The following is a 5200-nucleotide window of genomic DNA, read 5'->3' as shown; positions in this document are numbered from 1 at the left end:
GCGGTATTTGTGGGACGAAAAATAGAATTTAGTTCCATTTTGTTCCAGAAATAACAATAAAGGCCCGCGCACAATGAAAAATATAAGGAACAAAGAAGATATTAGCGATTAGAAATAAGAAATCAGGAATAAAGCTGGTGTAGTATTAATACACGGCTTCCAATAAAATCTATTGCTTGTGTTATTCATTGTTTCTGTTGCCTGCATTTTTCATCGTGCATCCAACTTTATTCTTGATTCTTTAGTCCTAATCGCTAATATCTGTTCCTTGTTTTTTATATTTTTTATTGTGCGGAGGCCTTAACAATTGAAATAATTCAAACAAAGTCCTCCAAGATATATGGTTTTCCTAGGGAGCGAACGACTAGAGGAGTCCCCAGTTGCGGAATCGGGTCTAACTAAAACTCGAGTTCACTATAGCAGCACTGCCAGACGTTGTTATAAAAAGCAGCTGCAGAGAGAAGGACAGGCTGAAAAAGCCCAAAGTCCTACTCTTCGGATACAAAGGACAAAGAGAGAAAGATATGGTCAACATGTGACACGTAAAAGCGTGTCTTTTTTTAAGCCACAATATTTCCAATCTGTCGGACAGTCACCCAGGCAAAAAGCCCAAGGTCACTGATCGAAGATTATGTTCTTGCGCCCAAGCGATTAAGATAAGAGCATAATCAGGATAGCCTTCTAGAACGAGGGCTAGATGTCGGTGAAGTGGGTGTGATCAGAAAGCTGATCAGCAGATCCTTGAACTTCGAGAGTGCGCTAGTTCCCACCTCTATGAGAAATTCCTGAGAAAGAAATAGCGTAATCATCTTATATAAATGCGCCAATGAACAATCAGCGGATTAGCTAAAAGCCTATTCACCGAGATCAAAATCAGGGATATTCCTTTCGATGCATTGCCAGCCGATGAGCTACTCAAACACCATTGGTACATGTGGAAGAGCCTGATTTGTCGGTTGAGGAGACCGACAGATCTCCTGTCGAAGAAAAATAATAATCTTTCTTCGACAGACAAAACACAGGTCTGGTAGCCAAGTCGTCGTAAGAGAGAGTGAAAGCAGGGATGTCAAGTGCGTCTATGTCGCTGCCTTGATCAGCGGCTTCTCCCAGGAAGCCTAAAAAACTGTTTCAAAAGGTAAAAGTGATCTAATAGCTCGCTCCACCATGCCAGGAGAATGTCTTATTTGCGTTGCTGCATCCATAATTCTGTTCACAAGTTCATCCCTATTGCGAGATTGTTCTGTATAAACTACTGACTTCATATGCCCCAAAGAAAGTAGTCTAAGGATTTGAAAATGTTTCAAATATTCATATTAACTTTCAATAGTTGTGGTTCTGTTAGGAACATTTACGGAGATATGTTTAATGTTTATTAAACAATTTCAACTCTAAATGACTTCAATAACACACCCGGACCTCGAGTCATAGGACTCATAGGACACCCTGTATAATATGCATATAATATTATAATATACATATATGTATATAATTTTAGTTTCATATATATACATTTTATTTAAGAATTTTAAGTTTAAAATTATCATGTTAAAATTAAACTTTTTATTCTGTAATCTTGTTTTAACATTTTAAAAAAGTAACTGAAAAAGTAACTAATAGTTACTTTTTAAGTAACTGTAACTGTAACGAGTTACTTTTGAGAATCAGTAACTAGTAACTGTAACTAATTACTTTTTTGACTCGGTAACGATAACTGTAACTAGTTATTTTTAAAAGTAACTTTCCCAACCCTGGAGATAACCAATCAGCATCGCGGTAAAAAGGCAACAATAAATTCGACTATCGACTTAACACGGCAATTTTAAGATAGGATGTTTATAAATATTTTTTTAATTAATTATAATTGCAATCTTTATATTTATAAATTTCAAATATATATATATATATTGCGACGCTTTTTCCCCCGGTCTCGCAATCCGGTGGAGGGCTATCGAGGATTGGCGGCACGCGTAACTAATTCCGACACCAAAGTTGGGCGCCAGGTGCAACGGATTGCACCACCGTACACTATAATCTCTAACACGATGTTCCCGGCAATACTTCCGGACGTAGGGCTCTTTCAGGGAATTCGGAGAGAGGCGTCACACAATCAATCACACACACCAGAGTATAAGTAATAATAACAAAATATATATTTAGTCAGGCAATATCAAGGTGTAGGTATAATCGATCTGAGTCTCGTATTACCGCAACAATGTCGGCTAGGCGGACGCACGAAGGCCGCAGACGCAATAAGTGCACGCAGTAATGTCGACCCTGAAACACTGTAGACTAAAGCACGCGAAGTTCTCAACGCAACAGATAAACGCAGACGGACACACGAAAGCTTAACAGAAATAATGACGATTCAGGTATCGCGGTACCTGGCTTCAACACAATGAACTTACGCCACGAGGCCGACGAACCGCTCGCCGCACCTTCGGCAGCTCCTTCAACGCACACCCGGGCCACTTCGATTCCGCGCGACGCAAAAAGTATGGGCGATCTCGCCGAGTCGACCACGCTGGCCGGCGATTGCCCCCGAACACGAAATAAGGACACGTATCGCGGACGATCCCGCGGCTTGCCACGCGAATCCCGAATTCTCTCGCAGTACGGAGATTCCGCGGCCCCGCGCCGATCCCGTCGATCTTTCCGTCCCGCCAAACACAATATTCGCCGTCCTCGAGGGCCCGGATACGTTACTCAAATACGAGGGCGAGTGCCCTTCAAATTACATGACCATTCGCGGCTCGCCGTTACCCGCACAACTCGCTCCCGTCATCGCCACGCAAGACCTCACTCTCATTATCACTCTCGTTAATATGGCCAAGACGCGACACGATTATGAGCTTAAATAATATGGCCAAAACCAGGGTTGGGAAAGTTACTTTTTAAAAATAACTAGTTACAGTTATCGTTACCGAGTCAAAAAAGTAATTAGTTACAGTTACTAGTTACTGATTCTCAAAAGTAACTCGTTACAGTTACAGTTACTTAAAAAGTAACTATTAGTTACTTTTTCAGTTACTTTTTTAAAATGTTAAAACAAGATTACAGAATAAAAAGTTTAATTTTAACATGATAATTTTAAACTTAAAATTCTTAAATAAAATGTATTATATATGAAACTAAAATTATATACATATATGTATATTATAATATTATATATGCATATTATACAGGATATCCTATGAGTCCTATGACTCGAGGTCCGGGTGTGTTATTGAAGTCATTTAGAGTTGAAATTGTTTAATAAACATTAAACATATCTCCGTAAATGTTCCTAACAGAACCACAACTATTGAAAGTTAATATGAATATTTGAAACATTTTCAAATCCTTAGACTACTTTCTTTGGGGGCATATGAAGTCAGTAGTTTATACAGAACAATCTCGCAATAGGGATGAACTTGTGAACAGAATTATGGATGCAGCAACGCAAATAAGACATTCTCCTGGCATGGTGGAGCGAGCTATTAGATCACTTTTACCTTTTGAAACAGTTTTTTAGGCTTCCTGGGAGAAGCCGCTGATCAAGGCAGCGACATAGACGCACTTGACATCCCTGCTTTCACTCTCTCTTACGACGACTTGGCTACCAGACCTGTGTTTTGTCTGTCGAAGAAAGATTATTATTTTTCTTCGACAGGAGATCTGTCGGTCTCCTCAACCGACAAATCAGGCTCTTCCACATGTACCAATGGTGTTTGAGTAGCTCATCGGCTGGCAATGCATCGAAAGGAATATCCCTGATTTTGATCTCGGTGATAGGCTTTTTAGCTAATCCGCTGATTGTTCATTGGCGCATTTATATAAAGATGATTACGCTATTTCTTTCTCAGGAATTTCTCATAGAGGTGGGAACTAGCGCACTCTCGAAGTTCAAGGATCTGCTGATCAGCTTTCTGATCACACCCACTTCACCGACATCTAGCCCTCGTTCTAGAAGGCTATCCTGATTATGCTCTTATCTTAATCGCTTGGGCGCAAGAACATAATCTTCGATCAGTGACCTTGGGCTTTTTGCCTGGGTGACTGTCCGACAGATTGGAAATATTGTGGCTTAAAAAAAGACACGCTTTTACGTGTCACATGTTGACCATATCTTTCTCTCTTTGTCCTTTGTATCCGAAGAGTAGGACTTTGGGCTTTTTCAGCCTGTCCTTCTCTCTGCAGCTGCTTTTTATAACAACGTCTGGCAGTGCTGCTATAGTGAACTCGAGTTTTAGTTAGACCCGATTCCGCAACTGGGGACTCCTCTAGTCGTTCGCTCCCTAGGAAAACCATATATCTTGGAGGACTTTGTTTGAATTATTTCAATTGTTAAGGCCTCTGCACAATAAAAAATAAAAAAACAAGGAACAGATATTAGCGATTAGGACTAAAGAATCAAGAATAAAGTTGGATGCACGATGAAAAATGCAGGCAACAGAAACAATGAATAACACAAGCAATAGATTTTATTGGAAGCCGTGTATTAATACTACACCAGCTTTATTCCTGATTTCTTATTTCTAATCGCTAATATCTTCTTTGTTCCTTATATTTTTCATTGTGCGCGGGCCTTTATTGTTATTTCTGGAACAAAATGGAACTAAATTCTATTTTTCGTCCCACAAATACCGCGATCGCACGATTTCATCCGGATAGAGTCGCGAATGTCTGGAATTTGGTTCGTATTCCCGAAGGGCACACGATATCCGGGAGGCCCCGTGTGTGACATAACTCCCCTTGCGCCACACAGCAATCGGTATAGTATAGCTTATACCTTGTGTGGGAAATTTCTCTTCGTAGATTGTACTCACAATCAGTTACACCTCTGAGTGCGACCTTATACCTTATACCTTTCCACCATTCCAAGATGAGATAAATCCGACACATACACTATAGATCAGAGTACCTATTCTTATAGGTCTGGGTACCTATTCTTGAAATCGTTTGTTATTAAACAAATTCGTTTTTGGCGCCAATGAATGCCAGTCAGTTGGCGCCACTAATCATTGCGTGTGTAAACTTACCTTAACTATAAAAGTAACTGTATTAAAGTAACTTAAATTAGTTACAGTTACCGAAAAAATGTAACTAAGTTACCGTTACAGTTACCAAAAGAAAAATGTAACGCAGTTACCAGTAAGTTACCAAAAAAAGTAACTTGTAACGGTAACTAGTTACAAGTAACTAGTTACTTCCCAACCCTGAG

This window comes from Temnothorax longispinosus, unplaced genomic scaffold, assembly GCF_030848805.1.
Source record: "Temnothorax longispinosus isolate EJ_2023e unplaced genomic scaffold, Tlon_JGU_v1 HiC_scaffold_347, whole genome shotgun sequence".
NCBI lineage: Eukaryota > Metazoa > Arthropoda > Insecta > Hymenoptera > Formicidae > Temnothorax > Temnothorax longispinosus.
The sequence above is the reverse complement of the archived record's forward strand: the minus strand, read 5'-3'. Positions refer to the sequence as shown.